Source organism: Crocuta crocuta, unplaced genomic scaffold (genome assembly GCF_008692635.1).
Source record: "Crocuta crocuta isolate KB4526 unplaced genomic scaffold, BGI_CrCroc_1.0 scaffold539, whole genome shotgun sequence".
In the NCBI taxonomy this organism is placed as follows: Eukaryota; Metazoa; Chordata; class Mammalia; order Carnivora; family Hyaenidae; genus Crocuta; species Crocuta crocuta.
Genome location: NW_027530621.1, coordinates 310,070 through 330,238, shown reverse-complemented (window position 1 = coordinate 330,238; position 20,169 = coordinate 310,070). Strand labels below are relative to the sequence as shown.

At 35.7% G+C, this 20,169-nt stretch overlaps 1 long non-coding RNA gene across 1 annotated transcript in view; it reads right to left on the bottom strand.

Moving 5' to 3' along the window:
• Positions 1–990: 990 nt before the first annotated feature.
• LOC144234824 (uncharacterized) overlaps positions 991–20,169 on the bottom strand; it is a 328,807-nt gene continuing 309,628 nt past the window's right edge. The window contains exons 2-4 of the long non-coding RNA XR_013336089.1: positions 5,610–5,708; positions 3,524–3,721; positions 991–1,379 (exon numbers count right to left, since the gene is read on the bottom strand). This is a non-coding gene — a long non-coding RNA (uncharacterized LOC144234824). The remainder of the gene's footprint in view (positions 1,380–3,523; positions 3,722–5,609; positions 5,709–20,169) is intronic.

Below are 20,169 nucleotides of genomic sequence, written 5' to 3'. Positions count from 1 at the left end.
CCTGCGGCATCCCTTTTTGAGACAGTGGAATTGGACCATTTAGATAAAAACAAACTCTCTCTGCTCAGAATGTGATTAAAGCTGCTATGTGGGCAGTGAGCAGAGAGCAAAGGGGCTGGAGACATCAATCTGAGTCTTGCAATACGCTTTCAGTTAAAAAGGGAAACCCACGTGATGCTTTTACATTTCACAGGCCAGTTGGTAAAGATGAGAATCCCTCAACAAAATGAGGCTGCCTTCAATCCCACAGTCAGTTCCAGCACTGGCTCAGTCTGTAGACCCACATACACTGAATTGCTAATTAAGTTCATAGTATATGGAAATTGCAGCAAACTCAGTTGTATGGAATACAACAGGAGAAAAAGCTTATGAACGCACAGGAGGGTTTTTGTTTAGCTATCTCTCAGAAGTGATGCAATTAGATATTCTTTTTGTTTTTGCCTGTCTCAGAATTACAAAAATAGCATTCTCAATTTTGCACATCATCTCTTTCGCTACCGTGAGCTATGTGGCCCATTTTACTTAAGTTCCTTGTCTTAGGGCACCTGGGTGGCTCTGTCTGTTGAGCGTCCAACTTTGGCTCAGGTCCTGATATTGCATTTCTTGGGTTCGAGCCCCATTTTGGGCTTTGTGCTGACAGCTAGCTCAGAGCCTGGAGCTTGCTTCGGATTCTGTGTCTCCCTCTCTCTCTGCCCCTCCCCTGCTTGTGCTCTGTTTCTCTCTGTCTCTCCAAAATAAATAAATGTTAAAAAATTAAATAACAAAACAAAACAAACTCGAGTTCCTTGTCTTTAGCAACACCATAAGCAACTGGAAATTTTGACTGTTTTGCTTTTTTTCTTAAATTTGTGTTTGCTTAAAATGTAACACTCTTCTGAGGAAACCATTCTTTGAAATCTAAGATCATATTCAAATAAACAAGCTGTTTCTACTTTTCCCATAGTTAAGTATAATATTGCAATCAATAAAACAACAGGTGGTTAGTGCCTGACTATCACAGGAAAAGTGACGACTTAGCTGTGTATGTCTAACAATATAAATTTGTAATACATTACTAACCTAACACAGAAGAAGGGAAGATGTAAAGTATTATATAAAGCAATCATGGAGGGGAAGTAAAATGAAAATGGAATGTGTTAAAATATTTGTAACTCAGAAATACTAGGGCAAGTTCTCCCAAATTGTATGATTAAAATTATGCTAGAATGTAATTTTCTTAGCCATCCCCCAAGGGATCTGTATGTATTTACCAGAGTGACTGTGCATCGGAGAAAGGAAAATAATCAGATTTTTCCAGTGCTCCCCTTCCTCCACAAAAAGGGATATCTTCAAATGCAACATTCAAATTCACCGTCTTGGAGATTCACAAGGTCCAAGTCCTGCGTTAAATTATAAAATAGAACAAAACAAACCATCAAACAAACTTTGTGTCAGTTTGGTTAGGTCAATGGATCTCAAACTCATGTGAGCACTGACACTTCTTTACAGAAATCTATTTTTTATCAAACAAAATATTAGTCTGAGAATTTGTTTTGGAAAAGCTGAACTGGACTGTTAGCTTCCCAATCTGGATTTATTTTTTAAAAATCTGTTTGTCTGTATCTAAATGAAGTTTATTGCTTTTTTAAAAATCATTGTCATATTTGATTTGGAGACTCCATCAAATTCAATACCATTGTCACACTCAGTCCTCTACAGATTTTAGTCCCCAGTCATGTAGATTCTTTGGTACAGAAGTTTACATTTACATCGGTATATTGCTCGTAATTCCTCTGAAGACTATTTTACATTTTCTTTCTCCTCACACCTTCCCTTACTCTCTTAATGCTGGTGACTTTGATTTTTTTTTTTTTCATTGAGAAAATAGAAGAAATAAAAACAGACCCATTCATCTTTCTGTGAACAAACTTATATGTGTATCTGCACTCATATATCCTGCTTTTCTACCTGTTACCAATAATCAAATCTGTAGAAATGTTTCCAACTGAAAACAAATAAAAACCTCTTTGATACACTGTGCTCTCATATAACTAGTTGCTATCACCTTCACATCTGCCTGTTCTTTTTTAACTCAAACACTAATTTTGACTGAGAAGTTGAAGAGCAGTAAGAAATTACTATGGCAAATGTTACCAAAACCTTCACTGGTCAACCCCAGTGATAAAATTTAACCAACATCATACAGATATTAATCATTTTATACAAAACACTCTTCCTTCTTTCATGAAAACTTTTTCTTTTATGGATTCCCAAATACAAACCTCTATTGGATTTCTCCCTTCTTAATGAATCTTCTTCAGTCTAATTAATGACTTAGTCTCCAACTCCCAAAGTTTATGCGCTCACTCTCAGACCTTTTCTTCTCTCTTTTGAGTTGACTACACTCACTCCCATGCATTTGAATTCATTTTATACGCTGACAACCCTCAAATGTATCAACTGAGTTCATAATTTGGTATTTCCACTTCTAAACATCTTAATTTAAATATGAATTTGGCATGCAAAACTTAGCATGGTCAAAATTGATTTCCTGACTCATAAGCCTGCTCCTCCAGTATTCTTTGTGTCAGTGGGTGATACCCAAGCCCCAGGATTTATCCATGCTCTCTCAGTCTCTGAAATTGCACATACTGCTTATCAATCCACCAGTTGCTCAGCTATCTGTGAGTTGGCTGTTTACTGTCTGTAAGCTTAGCCATAAGCTTTCAAATATGACTTCTTCTCACCCTTTCTACTGCTACTAGTCTAAACCACTATCATCTCTTTTCCCAATTACTTTTAAAAATCTATGAGCAAGCTGGTCTTTGAAATTTCACCTGATTTCTTACTTCTACACACAATCTTAAGTAATTGGATTTTGATTCTGATTCAATCCCCCTGGCCTTACTGTTCTTGAACCCACAGAGGCCATTCCTTTCACAGACCTTTGTGATTGTTGCTGCTTGTTTTTAACCAGGAAAGTCTTTCCTCTGGTCTCTATTTATCTGGTTTCTTTATGTTATTCTTGTGTCTTCTTCTTTGTTATCATTCCAGAAAAGTGACATCTTTCCCCAGCACCCCCCTCTACCTAATCTCTCCCTTCTTCCCTCACTCTGCATTCCCCAATCCTGATTTAATTGTGTGTATTCCATTGTTCTGAATAATAATAATAATTGATGATAGCCACAGTTTTGGTTTTGTGGAGGAAAATTTCATTAATTAAAACAGAAAGGGAATATAAAGAATTAAACAATTACAGTAAACATAAAGAGGGAGAGATAAGTATAGAGAAGAAGAAAAAGGCTTAATACAGCAACTCAGGTATTCACAACATCCAACGTTCTGGCTGGGGAAGCACCGCCGTGAACATCTGGGTTGGGGTCCCATTCGAAGGTCCTGGTCAGAGCGTACCCCTCTCAAGTGAGACTTCCAACTACCTATTCCCGCCAGGGCAATATATGTACTACCCGTGTGTGATTCATGGTTAGTCATTAAGTTTGCCTAAGTGCAGTCCCGGGTGAGCTGGTTTTTCTGTTTTTCTTACTGTATCTCATGATCTCAGGGGCCAAATCGTCTGCATATTCCTCTTTCCTCCTGATCCATTCCAAGGGGCCAGCCTGGTCTGACTCGAGAAGAGGAGGCGCCAATCCTTCTTGGTGTCAGGAACCGAAGGGCCAGTTCTGATCCAGAGGCCAGACATTGAGTACAAGCCAGCTAAGGCCCTATGGCTGCATACATATGGCTTTGGACAGAAATGCATAGCAAGTCACACAAACAAGTTCTATACCGATCAGCCATTTGTCATTAACCTGAAACTGTAATTTAGGTGTGTGTTTTTTTCCTGTATTTTCCACTAGAATATGAACTATAAACAGCAGCAAATAATCTGCCAGTTTACTTCTCTATTCCCCTATCTTTGGACAGTACCTGTCACAAAATAGATTCTCCAAAATATTTGTTGAATAAAATAATCATATGCTTCTTCTGTCACATGTGCGGTGCTATATGCTTATGTTTCAAATGAATGACATATGGTCCCTGAAGGAGCTCACACCGAGCTGGGTTCCTGATGGAAAGCAATGAATTGTCTGGTTTCCTCTTATAATTGAATTTAAAAGTTTAACCTAGTGAAACACTGCCAAGTTATTTTAGTTTTTCTTTAAAAATGTTAAAGACTTATTTTGTAAATAACGAATTAAGTCAAGTAGGATCAAGACAATTGCTAAAAGTCCTAACTTATGTGGTTATTATAATTAGTTTTATTTATTTTCCCAGTATTCCTAAGATTTTTATCTCTTTCATTACTTCTACTTTATGCTCTTATAAAAATATTATAAAAATGGCGTGAATTTAGTGTTTTATAAAGAAAAAAGTCATTTAGAACATACACATAAATTAACAAATTCTAGAATCCATTTTTGGTACAATATAGCATAAAATAGGAATGAAAATAAATGCTGCCTATGGAAGTGAAGTTGAGTTTTACCTTTTAGATAGTGGATTTCTTGAATAGATGTTAGGAATTAATGTTACAGGCAAGGCTGGCTGTGTACTAACGAACATTCTTTGTACATGACCAGTGCCCACACTGGAACAGTTGTTGTATACTTCAAATGCATCATCTTGTTACAGAAAATGGGTGGAGATTTCCAAATACACTTAGGTATAATAAACATGGTACATGGATACAGGTGTAGGATTATCTATATCAGGTGGATCTAAAGAAACACTATTAAGTTCTGAATTCAGATATTAAATCGACAACTTTGTGGTATCTGGTGAAATAGCTCTGTCTTTGAACCTGTGTCAACTCCCTTGGCATCTCATCCAATCTTCTAACTGTAAATGTCATCTATACCTTCCTGACTTCCTCCTTTTGTGTCTCCAGTGCAGACATCTCCCTTGCACATCTGGGCTTGTGTGTTCTGTGGCTTATGAGCTCTCCATTTGAATGTCTAAAACTTAATACCTAAGTCCCTCCAAATTCTGCATAATGCTCAGTCTGCTTGATCTCAATGATGGCAACTCCTTCTTTGTAGATTTTATCCCCAAAAGCCATCACCATCTCTTCTGTTTTTTTTTAAATATTTTAAAAAAATGTTTATTTATTTTTGAGAGAGAGAGAAACACAGAGTTTGAGTGCGGGAGGAACAGAGAGAGAGGGAGACATAGAATCTAATGCAGGCTCCAGGCTCAGAGCTGTCAGCACAGAGCCTAATGTGAGACTTGAACTCGTGAATTGTGAGTTCATGACCTGAGCTAAAGACAGACACTTCACTAACTGAGCCTCCCAGGTACTCCCCTCCCCCATCTCCTCTATTTTTCTTGTATCTAATATTCCATTTGTTAGAAAATATGGCTGGCTATATATTCCAAGAATGTCCAGAATCCAGTGACTTCTCAACACTTCCACCACCATCCAGATGACCCCCAGTCCAGGACACCAACACCACTTACTGGAGTTTTTGTCTTATTCTCTGTGATAATTTTCTCCTTCTATGCCATGATAGGATTGCTCTTTTCTATTCCCTTTGATGTTAGACATGACAGTGTGACTTGCTTTTGCTAATAAAACATAAATGGCAGTGACGCAAGTAGCGTTGAGAACTGAGGTATATTTTGCTACATACCCATTTCTACCTGACATACTGTAGAAATCACCAACACAGCTCTTCTTCCTTCCAGTTTAAGCTCCTTAATGGCCATGGTGAGCAGAGAACCCTGTAAACCTGTGTTGGGAACGAATACATAACAAGTAAAATTTATTGTGGGTGATTTAGTAAGGTTATGGGATTGTTTGATACATCAGTATGACCAAGATTAGTGTAAGTAGTCTGAACTCCTAACTGGAACCCATGCCTCTACCAGGTCTACTCTTAAAAATGCAACCAGAGCAATCCTGATATAATGGAAATTAAGTCTTGCCACTCTTCTGTCCAAAACTTATCTATGACTCCTTATTTCTTTCCAAATAAAAGAGAGATTCCTTACTTTGATATCCAAGGCCCAGTGTGATCTGACTCCCATTCGCTTTCTGACCTTATTGCTTTCAACTATTTGTGTAGCTCCCTCTACTCCAGCCATAGTCACTTTCTTTTTGTTGTCGTTGTGACATGGCAGGCATGCTCCGAACTCTGAGGCTCATTCCTCTCCCTGAAGTGCTCGTCTGTCACACATTCCTGATGGATCACTCCCAGTGTTCCTTTAAACCTTTTCCTAAATGTTACCTTCTCAGTGAAGGGTTTTTTTTCTATCTAACTGTTTTCAAGTTGCAGTCTCTTCCTAAAATGCACCATGCTCATAAATCTGATCTAGTTTTCCTGGCACTATCACTTAATGAACATAATTTGTTAATTTATTATGTTTGTGGAACTCTGTCTGACATTCTACAATAGAATGTGGCTTCACAAGGGCAAGGATTATTTTGTCTGTTTTGCTCAATGGTGTATCACACAGAGCTTGACACCATTGAATGTGTAGCTGATTAAATGATGAATGAATACAATTGGGGGATAATTTATTTTTAGCTCATTCTATTTTACATGTTCCATTGAATATTTTATTAAGTGGAATATTGTTGGAACATTGACAGAGTCCTGATCCTCAAACAGGAAAAAGAATGTGAGCATGTCTGTTTGTGCGAATTTAGCAAATTTTACTAAAGAGCTATGTGTTGAGGATGGTCCTACATGGTGGTGTAGGAAGATCCTGAACTTATCTCCATTCACAGACACACCAAATCTACAACTACATGGGGAAAAATTCCTTTGAAAAAACACCTGAAAAGTAGCTGAACAGCTTCTTCACAACGAATGGTGAAAGGTCTACAATGGAGGCACAAAGATGTGACCTTGCCAAAAACCTCACCCTCCACATGACAATCCACAATTAGGAGGAATCTCACAAAAGCAGTTTCTCCCTGAAGAGGGAGAGGTTGTTTTCCTCATCAGGCACTCCCGCCCTTGAGACCTGCAATAAAGAGATGAGCCCCCAAATTGTCTGTCTTAGAAGACTAATGACCAGGCAACCTACAGAACTGGAGGGAACCAAAATGCTTCCTTTGGAAGGCTCACTTTCAGATTCACTCATGCTGGAGACCAGCAGAAAAGCAGCTGTTAGAAAACCTCCTAGACTATATGAGGGAGACACTCATTTGCTAATCTTAAGGGGTCTTCTGGAGGGGTGGGGGCCTGTTAGGTGGCCTCAGCAATGGAGGTACAGGCAGGGGTCATTTATGAACTTTTCCTCTACCTGGAGAGTGCTATCAAGCAAGCCCTGGCCCTGCACTCTCCCATGACTCAACAATAGCCAGTAGGCACACTCCAGCTCTGTGCTCCCCACTGCCTTATTAAAGCCTATAGAAGAGAGTAGTCCACACATGGGACGTTCCTTGATTGCCTGGCTCCAGGAGCCATGGAGCTTGCATTCCTGGATCCCACAGGACTGTACCTATCAGAGAAACAGTTCTTGGCAGGCTACCAACTCCAGGGCAATACAAAGGCTGAAACACACCCTCAATTTTTCTATGAAAAAATCCTATTGACTTGCCCTGAAACTTTAGCCTGAGGGGCAGAAATCAGGTTTGCCATATATCTAGAAGCTCCAGAGGTGCTCTCAGGGAACATAGACCAGAGAAACACCATCTTAGTTCCATCCCTCAGTATCACTAAATTTTTTTGGTACCCTCCAGAATGGAACTTATGCGCTCATCTGAAAGCCCTAGTAACTGCAACTGTTGTCCAGGGGAAACCTTCAGATTGTCTGATCTGGAGGCCAGCAAAGTATAAGACATGTTTTTGTATATAGAAAGCTCAAAGATTCCACCAAAAACTGTTAAAACTAACAAATTCAGTAAGCCTTCAAGGTACAAAATTAACATAGAAAAATCTGTTGCATTTCTAACACTAACAAAGAATTATCAGAAAGAGAAATTAAGAAAACAGAATCATTTATATTTGCATCAAAAATAACAAAACATCTAGGAATAAATTTAACCAAGGATGTGAAAGACTTGCACACTGAAAACTATAAGATGGTGATGAAATTAAACATAAATAAATGGAAAGACATTCCATGTTCATGGATTAGAAGAATTAATATGGTTGAAATTTCATACTAGGAATTCAGTGTAATCCTTATCAAAATCCCAATGGTGTTTTTCAGAGCAAAAGAAAAAATAATTCTAACATTTTTATGGAAACACAAAAGACTCAAAACAGCCAAAGCAATCTTGTGGAAGAAGAAAAAAACTAGAGGCAGCACATCACACTCTCTTATTTCAAAGTATATTATAAAGCTGTAGTAATGAAAGCAATATGTTATTACCATAAAAACAGACACATAGGTAAATGGAACAGAATAAAGAGCCCAGAGATAAATAAATGTGTGTAAGTTTAATTAATTTATGACAAAGAAATCAAGATATACAATGGGGAAAGGACAGTCTTTTTAATAAATGATATTGTAAAAACTGGACAGCCAAATGCAAAAGAATGAAACAAGATCACTATCTTACATTGTATTCAAAACTTAACTCAAGATGGATTAAATGCTGTAATGTAAGACTTGAAATTATAACACACCTAAGAAAAATCAGGCAGTAAATTACTTGACATTGGTCTTAGCAATGAGTTTTTTGGATCTAACTCCAAAAGCAAAAATAACAGAAGCAAAAATAATCAAGTGGGACTACAACAAACAAAAGGCTTCTGCATGGCGAAGGAACATTTCAACAAGTAAAAAGCAGTCTACTGAATGGGAGAAAGTATTTGCAAATCATATCTCTGAGAAAGGTTTAATATACAAAATTATTAAGAACGCATACAACTTAGGGTGTCTCTGACTCTTGATTTTAGCTCAGGTTATGATCTCACATTTTGTAGGTTTGAGCATCATGTTGGGATTCTCTTCTTTCCCTCTCTCTCTGCCCTTCCCACCTCATGTACTCTCTCTCTCAAAAATAAATAAACGTAGAAAAGGAACTCATACAACTCAATAGCAAAACAAACTAAAAACTTTAAGCAATCTGATTAAAAATGGGCAGAGAATCTGAATAGACATTTTCCAAAGGAGACATACAAGTGGCCGACAGACACATAAAAACATGCTGAAATTCCCTAATCATCAGGGAAATGAAAATAAAAATTACAACAAGATACCACCTATTAGAATAACTATCATCAATATATATCCAATATAATAGTGGATTATTGCTGAGCCATTTTAAAAACACAATGAAATCTTGATATTTGCAACAAGGATGGACCTTGTGAATATTATTTAAGTGAAATAAGTCAGACAGAGAAAAACAAATACCATATGATTTCACCTACATGTTGAATCTAGAAAACAATGAATGAACAAAATGAAACAGAACTTATAGATACAGAGCACAAAAAGGTGGTTGCCCATAGGAAGGAGGGTTGGGAATGGTTGAAATGGGTGAAAACAGTAATGAAGTACAAACTTAGTTGTAAAATAAACAAGTCACGGGAATGCAATGCACAGTATGGTGACTCTAGTGAATAACACTATAGTCCATATTTGAAAGTTGCCAAGAGAGTAAAACTTAAGAGTTCTCATCACAAGAAAATAAATTTTGTAACTCTTTATGGTGGCAGATGGGGATGAGACTCACTGTGATGATCATTTTGCAGTGTATACAAATATCACGTCATTACATTATACACCTGAAACTAATATGCCAATTATACCAGAAAAGGGAACTGTGTTAAAAGATGTATTTTAGATTTTTTTTTCCTGTTAGGTGATACTAAAAATCAGGTGTTTACCTTGGGAGTGTTGAGGTTGTTATGCATGGTTTAAACAAATAATTGAGAAACTGTCATGTTTAAAAGATGGGGTAAAGAATGAATATTGACACACAAATAGACTAGAATGAACAATGCCTATCTTGTCAATTATTAATCTATTTTATTAATAGTATTAATCATCTTTTTTTTTTTTTTAGTATTAATCATCTTTAATCAAAAGTAGTTATTTCTAATTCTATATAGCTAAAGTTTTTTTCCTGACCCTTTGTCCTTGTTGACTCTACCATTGTTACAGCCTAGGTAAAGAAAATACTTTTAGATATTTATGTGATTGTTCTTCCAAAGTCTTTATTATGCTCAGTTTCTCTCATCTTTTGAGAGGAAGTTTATAGTTACTAGGAAAACTATTAGCAAGTACATCAGATTGTAAGCTGAAATAACAACCCATTCTTAGGTGAAACATGACATTCAATGTCCATATGTCTCTTGGTGTTTCTCAGTATAAGGAAAATATAATGAGTACAGGAAAAAAATGACATTCCCTTTTTCCATCATAAAATAAAATTATTTTCTAAAATCTTACAACAAGGTATGGAATGAATGTTTGTGCACCTACCCTCATCAAATTCATATTTTGAAATTCTAACCTCCAGCGTGATATTATTGGGAGATGAGTCTTTGAGATAACTCAACGTAGATAACTAACTTGAAAATAGAGTTCTCATGAATGAGATTAGTGCCTTCATAAGAAGAGACCCAAAGAGTTCTCTCACCCATTTGGACATGTGAGGACACAGTGAGAAAATGCCCACTTATGAGCCCAGAGACAGGCTTTCATCATATACCTAATCAGTTGATTTCTTGATCTTGGATTCCCCAGCCTCTAGAACAATAAGAAATATATTTCTTATGAGTTACTTTATTTATGGTATTTTTGTATAGTAGCCTGAATGGACTAAGACAGACACCTTCAAAAATATTAAAATGAAGCAGTTTCCATAATTAAACTGGTTATTTAAAAATAGTTAGTGTTATATTGGACCAACATGTAGTGTTTTTATTATAGGTGAACTATCTGAGACCCAATCAGCAAATTATTTACTGAGGGTTGTGACACCGAATTTCAATGTCAAAGTCATGAATAGAATTCAAATTTATGGGCTTCTAGCGAACAGTTTACAATGTTATATTGGCTCTTAAAGTCTATTAGCTAGGTGTGCCTCGGTGGCTCAATCAGTTAAGTATCCCAACTTCAGTTCAGGTCATGATCTCACAGTTTGTGAGTTTAAGCCTTGCATCGGGCTGAGTGCTGCCAGTCCAGACCCTGGAGCCTGCTTCAGATTCTGTCTCCCTCTCTCTGACCTTCCCCTACTCATACTCTGCTTCTCTCTCAATCTCTCTCTCTCCCTCCCTCTCTCTCTCTCTCTCTCTCTCTCAAAAAAAAAAATAATAAACACTAAAACATTTTTTAAAAATCATTAGCTAAATGATAGCATTTGATTTTTGTATGACACATTTTTTTTTACTAATATTCTTACTAGTCATTTAAAAAAAGCAAGTTTATTACTACTTAATAGAACTTTAGAGCTGAATGTGATTTTGAATGTATCAAGATGAAGGAACATAAGCTCAGAAATCACTTAAGCAACTATGCATCATACAATGGATAATTAAATTTTAAAATATATATTTCTAACTCCAATCTTGTGGGAGCATTTAAGTAAACCTTTAATAAAGCGAAGACATTCAGTTACCAGGTTCTACAATCACATAATTGCTGAAAGCCAGGATTTGATTTAGAAATTTATAACTAAACCATGAAAAATGACATATTTATCTCATTTTTATAGTTGATTATTAAAATTTTAGTTAAACTCATTAAAGATAAGTGAGCAACTAAGAACCACTTTTATGTGTTTTGAAGATGTAAGGAGAATTAAATGAAAATTGCTCGAGGAAAGAAAATCATGATGCATCTATGAATTTGACTAGTCTCATGTAAATTATTAGAACTTGTGCACTTATTTTGATTTTTTTTACTTATTTATATAAGCGCATTTACAGAAAAACATGCCAGTTATTATATTCCAAAATAAAAGTAACTTCTGTTAAATAGAACCATGGTAAAGAACACTATTTTCTTCATATAAAACAATCCAAAATAGGCAAAATTCAGGATACTACAAGTAAATTGTTAGTTTTATGTTTATTGATAGTTTTATGACTATCTCTTCAGCAAGAGAAACTGAGAAATTAAAAACCAAGTTCTAAAGATATATCTATATTCTGCTATACATTTTTTGCACACATAAAAATTATACATCATTTTTAGCAAAGTTTCAGCTTTACAGAAAAATTAAGCATAAAGTACAAGGTCACCATATAATCACTACCTTCTTCCACTACTCATTTTCCCTATTACTAACATTCTGCAGAAGTATGTTACATTTGTTATGACTGACGGACTAATACTCATACATTATTATTCAATAAAGTTTATAGATTATATTAGGATTCAGTACCATTCTGTGAGTTCGCCAAATGCATAATGTCATGTATCCACCATTGGAGAGTCACACAGAGGAGTTTCACTGGCCTGAAAATCATCTATGCTCCACCTATTCATCTCTCTCCCTGCCCTCACAATGCCTGAAAACTGATCCTCTTACTCTTTCAACAGAGTGTTTAAGTTTTTTTTATTTATATTAAGAGTGAGAGAAATCTTGACTTGGGAAGGGGCAGAGAAAGAGGCAGAGAGAAACAGAGGAGAGAATCCCAAGCAGGCTTCTCACTGTCCACATGGAGCCTGATGTGGGGCTTGAACTCACAAACCATGAGACCATGACCTGAGCTGAAATCAAGAGTCAGTTGTTTAACCCACCGGAGGCACCTAGGGGTCCAACATACTTTTCTTATTCATTGCTTCTATTTTGTTTCTTTTGTTGTTCTTCTTCCATTTACTTTTAAATATATGCTTTTAATTTCATTTATTTTTATTTTGAGACAGGCATACAGAAAGAGAGACAGACATATAGTGAAAGAGAGAGAGAGAGAGAGAGAGAGAATCCCAAGCAGGCTCCATGCTATGAGCACCAACCCCAATCAAGGCCTCGAACTCAGAAACCATGAGATCATGACCTGAGCCAAACCAAGGGTCAAAACTTAACTGACTGAGTCACTCAGACACTACTCTTCCATTCACTTTTAATTGAACATTTTTTATCATTCCATTTTCTTTTTCTCTTAACACATCTATTATACTTCTTTAACAAAAATTAATGGTTGCCCTAAATTTGCAATATACATTTTTGACTAATCCAAGTCTACTTTCAAATAATACTATACCACTTCACAAGTAGTGCAAATGCCTTATAACAGAGTATTTCAAATTTGTCTCTCATCTCTTACAACCTTGTTGTTATTCATTTCATTTGTCCATAAGCTATAATCACCAAATACAAGGCTACTGTTACTATTTTTGAACAAACTGCTCTTAGATTAATCATAAGGAAAATAAAGAAGGGGGATGTAGATGGCTCAGTCATTTAAGCATCCGACTTTGGCTCAGGTCATGATCTCTTGGTTTGTGAGTTCAAGCCCTGGATCATACTCTGTGCTAACTGCTCAGAGTCTGGAGCCCATTCCCTGCTCACACTATCTCTTTGTCTCTCTCTCTCTTCTCAAATAATAAATAAGTATTTAAAAGATAAAGAAAGGATTTTGTTTTACCTTTATTTATCCTATTGATAACTCTCCCTTTCTCAGTGTAGATCTGAGTTTCTGATCTTAATTATTTTATTAATTTAATTTTATTTTATTGTATTATTTTTTTTTCATTGAGAGAAAGCAGTAGACAGAAAGTGCAGGTTAAGGGTAGAGAGAGAGGGATACAGAGGATCCAAAGTGGGCTCTGCGCTGACAGCAGAGAACCTGTTTCAAAGTTCTAACTCATAAACTGTAAGATCATGACCTGAGCTGAAGTCCGACCCTTAACAACTGAACCACTCAGGTGTCCATAGAACTTTTTAAAACATATTTTTCCAGGCAGTTTTCATGGTAACAAATTCCCTCAATTTTTACTTGTCTGTGAATTGTATTTCTTTGCTTTTCAAGGATAACTCTACTGAGTATAAAATCTAGGTTGGTGTTTTGTTTTTTGTTTTCTTTGCTGTTCTGTAAATTCTAAGTATTTCACTGTGCTCATTTCTTGCATGCTTTCTTAAGAGAAATCAGCTCCAATTCTTATCCTTGTTCCTTTACAGAAAAGTTGTTTTATTTCTTTCAAAATTTTCTTTGTCTTTGATTTTTTTCAATTCAATTTTTTTCAATTTTTTTCAAATATACTTGTCTGTCACCAGTATTTATAACATTTTATAATTTTCCTATAGTTCTTGAATATTATGTATTTTTCATTATTTCCCTGCATTTTATTTTGCAAGTTTATATTAACATATCTTAAAACTCACTGATTCTTTCTTCTGTCATCTCCAGCATAGTGATGAACCTGTCAGAGCCATTCTTCATTTCTACTACTATATTTTTTTATTTCTAGTTTTTACTTTTTTCCCATCTTCTGCTTACCTTACCCTGCTTATTGTCCACTTTATCCAATAAAGCCCATAAAATATTAATTAAAGTTATTTTAAATTCTAGGTCTGATAATTCTCGAATTTTTGTCATATCTGAGTCTGATTTTGATACTTGGCTTGTCTCCTCAGACTATGATTATTGCTTTATCGTGCCTTATAATTTTTGTTGTTGTTGTTGAAAGCCAGACATATATTATATAGATAAGGCTTATCTATTATATATCTAATATATATCTATTATATAGATAAGGTTTATCCATATAATATAGGTTTTAGTGTGATGTTTTGTGTTTATTTGGCTAGGAATTTAGCTGCAGGAATTCAGCTGAGGTTTCTGTTTACCGTTGCTATGGTGTCAAAGGGTAAAATTTCCTCTGGTGTCCTTGTCTCCCATCCCCCACCATTGTTTTTGATTGTCCTCCAATACTCTTTAAATAGGATTTGGGGCATGAAGTTCTTTTACCTGTCTTTCCTATCATGCACAAGAGGCTTATTTATAAGGATAGTGAAGTGTGGGAGAGGGGAGGGAGGCCTTCTCTAATCCTGTGAATAGTGTTTAGTCTCTTAGTGAGTTTGAGTTGTGTATTTTCCTTCTCCTATGTCAGTTGGTTTGTTTTGTTTTGTTTATTGTTTGTTTTTTAATCCCAGTTGATTGGACTCTGGTAAAATATTTCATTTTGAGGGAAGATCTTAAGGAAGAGAATAGAGAATTCGATGAATTTTAAAATGATTACTTTTCCCTTTTGTCTGCTTCAAGAATGAGGGGAGTTTTCTCCAATTTTACAGTGGAACCAGGTAAGGCTCCTGAAGATAAAACCAATGAGAGTGTGCAAGGCCCCCCTAAAAAAGGGCATCATTGGAGTTTTCAACTCTAAAATTAGTCCACCCTATACTTCTAGCAATTAGTCAATTACAATTTACAGACTTCCTTTAATATTGGCTTCCTTTAATACTTCATTTGATACTGACTTTAACTGTGGGTTTTCAGTTCAGGTAACCTGGGGTTTTTCTGTAACTGCCAACCTATCTCCAGGGGCATTGAATTTGCTCTGTGACTTCAGTTCTTTGATGGATCTAGGAGAAGTTGTTGATTTTCAGTTTGTTCAAAATTTATCTTGCTGTGGAGATTGGAGTGATGACTTCCAAGGTCTTCAAATGTCTGAGTGGAAACTGGAAATACTTAACACTGTTTTGATAGTTCCTTTGAGCAGGAACTGTTCATTAGTTTATGGAGTTTAGTTTAGCAGAATTAGTACATGAAAAACAAGCCAAATAAACAAATAAGAAGTTTGGAAGGACTTGCTGAGTTATATTCAATCATTTTTAGAACAGATTGCTTTAGTTTGAGCTACTTCCATCTACTAATGGCCCCAGTAGTACTAATCTTATTTATCCTGGTAGCCAATGGCCAGGATTTTCTTGTCTGGGGTCTCCTATTTTCATACATAAATAAGTGAGTACTTAGGCAGTTTTCTAGTACCTCTCATCCAATCTCTACTGAAAAAACAAAATTCAACAATGCTTAGAATTTAGCATTTGGTACTTTGACTTACTAAGGGGTCCTTTAAAGTCATTTAGTACAAAGTTGGCTAGAGATCTTAAGGAGCACTTCAACATTTGCGTTTTTGCAACCTCTTACTCCTGCAGTTCATATCATTGTTATGTTTGAATGTTCTTGTCTCCTCAGAATTCATATGGTGAAATCCTCACTTTCAAAGGTTATGATATTAGGAAGTGGGGCTTTTGGAACATGCTTAAGTCATGAGAGTGGAACATTCATGAATGTGATTAGTTAGTACCTTGTGAAAGAGGGTCCAGGGAGATTCTTAACCCCTCTGTCATGTAAAGATACAATGAGAAGTCTGTGACCAAAAAGAGGGTCCTTACTCAGCATCACTGATATACTGATCTCAGACTTTCAGCCGCTTAACAGTGAGCAATAAATTTCTACTATTTCTAGAAACACAAACAATAATTTGTATCATTGTGCTATTTTGTTATAGAAGCCTGAATGTATTAAGACATATCATACTTTGTGTGTCCATTCATAGTGAAAATGCTCCTAATGTCACTGAAATATTATAGATGAATAAAAGCTCAACATACATTAATGGTTTATTTCAATAATAAGAGGAAATAGTTTCCCAAGGGCATACAGTAGCGACCAAATGATTTTTTTGTTTTGTTTTGTTTTGTTTGTTTGTTTGTTTTTTAAGCTCCATGCCCAACATAGGGCTTGCACTCACAATCCTGAGATCAAAAGTCACATGCTCCACCAAGTGAACTAACCAGCCACCTCTATAACAGGTATAGTTTCTGAGGTAGTTAAGTTTCCTGACTCAGGTACTGACAACAGCATTAAATATGTTAATTAGTTCTGAAAATACTTGAAAGCATTTCTTTTTTTTTGTTTTTCTGAGAGAGAGAGAGGCAGAGTGAGCAGGGGAGGGTCAGAGAGAGAGGGAGACACAGAATCTGAAGCAGGCTCCAGGCTCTGAGCTAGCTGTCAGCACAGAGCTCAACGCAGGGCTCAAACCCATGAACCGTGAGATCATGACCTGAGCGAACTTCTGACGCTCAACCGACTGAGTCATCCAGGCATTCAGAAAGCATTACTTTTGAAGACTGTAACAACATCCTACCACAAATATATTTAGACTGTTAGAATATTCTGACTCTTGATACACATAATTTGTTTTGTTTTTGTTTTTGTTTTTTGGAATACTATATTACAAAAGAGAAATCCAGCCAATTTAAGTTATCAAAATGGGAATCACATTTCAGTGAAAACATAAATAAACTACTTGTATATTTTAATCCATTGTAAATCAATTTGAGATTAAGATTCAGAGAATATGGATCAGAGATATGTTTTAATGCTGAATGAATTTATAATATTTATTGGAAACGAATTACTTGTAAGTATCAAATTATTTTTCTCTAAATTTAAATGTTCAGATAATTGAGGAATGAATGCACAAACTTTTTAAATGTAAATATGTTTTGCCCTACCTCTCATTTTTCTACCATTTTTTATTACTTTGAATTGCATGTCTTGATAATAACAATATTTTGAACTAATGGTAAGACTCAGGTTTTTCTTATGATTTCTGTGATTTTCCATATGAGTCAAAATAAACTACTCTATTTTTAGTGTAAATATTTACTTCCTCAATAACAATTTTTTAAAATTCTGAAATAAATGCCATGCAGTTACTTTTTATTCAATCATTATTTTGAACAGATTGCACTGAGATTTAAAAAAAAACTCATATTTATTCCAAACATCAATTGAAATTTAAAGCCAAGAGGAAAGATACTGTGTTTAATAAATCTTTAAAATAATGTTTTTTTAAAAAATATGTTGCATTTATTTCTTATATCTCCTGAAAATGTGAGCAAACAGACTGCTATACATTAAAGGAATTGGAAGAACTCCAAGAATATTCAAAGTAAACATTTTTTCAGAACAGGATTGTAATTAGCTAACACAGTAAAGAATTCCTTCTGAAAGCATCTTGCAAAACTTAGATTTTCTCTTTAAACATATTCATGCCTGCAGGTAGAGATCTGCCTATAGGTGTTTATCTGCTTGTCTTCATTGAAAATGAAGGCATTTTTTTCCTAACAGTATATATTAACCTTCTGTTGCCTGAAAGAAATAAGCGTGAAAGCATATGCATCCTCAGATGGGAATGCATTAGCAAGAGTTTCCTGCTAAAGGCCAATATCAGTAAAATAGACTAGACCATGTATAGGTTGGGATAATCAAGGGAATAAAACACATGATGACACTAAGTATAAATTAATAATATGTCACTTTACCTAAAAATTAGAGAAGTAGGTTTTACATGCTTATTTGATTTCTTTTGGCTTTTTCTTTAAGATTCTGTGTTACATTTTTAGTACTTAATGTATTAGAGTACTGATTTTTTCCCCCAAAATAACACAAATTATTAAGATATCTAAATCCTCTAAAACTTCTATCTAGGGAGTAGATGTTTCTGAGAGAAAGGAAAAAATAAAGAGCAAAACAGCAACTTTTCTGCCTAAGGGTTTGGTAACACTTTTATTCTTTGGTTTCAGAACAGATACCTGCACTGAGTCTAGGATCTGACTCTCCATAAGGTATTTTCATAAGACAAAGTGGTTATTTTCATAGCGCCCAAATGCTATTATATCTAAATCTTACCTCAGTTTTAACACTTACATACTGCTTTTAACTAACTTCTCTAGCCATATATTTCTCCAAAGGACTTACAAAATGATGATTAAAAAAAAATTCATGATACCCAAAAACACCCCTGTGCATTTCTGTGTATATATCTTTAAGATGTCACAAAATATATATGTTCATGAATCTACCAATTCACAGTACAATTTTCATCCCCCATCATGATCAGGTACTCTACATGCTTACATCACCCACACTTAACCTGCATGTATCTCCGCATCCATAAAACTCCCACAGATACTCACTTTATTTGCATAATAGCTTAAGAGTTTTCAAATAAAGACTCATTGTCTTGCTTAATCCTTAGACCAAACCTCTGAAAAGAGTTTTACTGTACTTAGTTCAAAGAAATGAAAACTGCATTTTATAGAAAACTTAAAATTTCAGAGTAATATTCATGTCAAATAGCAGACCTTTGATTTCTAAATCATCTAGCAACCATTTGGTTGAGAAGCCTACTCATGAAAGCTTTGGATGCTGGAGCTTATTGTAAATTCCAAGGCAAAGTGCTGTATGATTTTACTCAACGTTAGTGTATCAGTATAAAATGCCAGGATACAGTTGATAAGTGATGGAGCTTGGCCCAGCACATGGGAAAGGGGCAGTGAGCAGGTTAATAAAAAAAGCAGGAATGCAAATTGGACTGAGGAGGGATAGAAGCTGGTTCTAGGAGATACTCTATTTTCCATGATGGCTGGTTCTAGGAGATACTCTATTTTCCATGATGGCTTTCTTTTCTTTTATCCATTCCCATCCTTTTCCTTTTTCATATCTTCCTTTTCCTCTCTTATCCATAGTAGTCTGCCTATTTCTTCATTCTCTTCTTACCTTCTATGTATGGGGTCAATTTCATATTTATCTTGGAAAAGTCCCCAGGTTATGAACCCAAAACACCCTAAAAGCTGGCCCTGCTCTTAGGGTTTTTTAAATTTTTATTTTAATGTTTTATTTATTTCTGAGAGAGAGAGAGCATGAGCAGGGGAGGATCAGAGAGAGAGGGAGACACAGAATCTGAAGCAGGCTCCAGGTTATGAGCTGTCAGCACAGAGCCCCGACGCGCGGCTTGAAGCCACGAACCATGAGATCATGACCTAAGCCGAAGTCGGACGTTTAACCGACTGAGCCACCCAGGCACCCCGTGGCCCTGCTCTTAGAACACATATGCAAGATATCTCATTAGGAGTGTCTGGGTGGCTCAGTTGGTTAAGCCTCTGACTCTTGGTTTCGGCTCAGGTCATGGTCTCATGACTCCTGAGTTTGAGCTCACATTGGGCTCTGTGCTGACAGCATGGAGTCTGCTTGGGATTCTCAATATTTTCCTCTCTTTCTGTTCCTTCCCCACTTGTTCTCTGGCTCTCTCAAAAATAAATAAATAAGCATTAAAATAAATTTTAAAAACATATATTGAATTAACCTAGGAATGTACTTAGTGTATTCTTGATTATGAACAATTTCAGCTTTGACAGAGAATACCAAAATATTTTCCAAAGCTGTTATACAAACATGCAATATATAAAATTTTCTGTCACTCTTAGTTACTATCAGACTTTGAAATCAGAATGCCATGGCCATTAGAAGAATGCATAACCTCCTC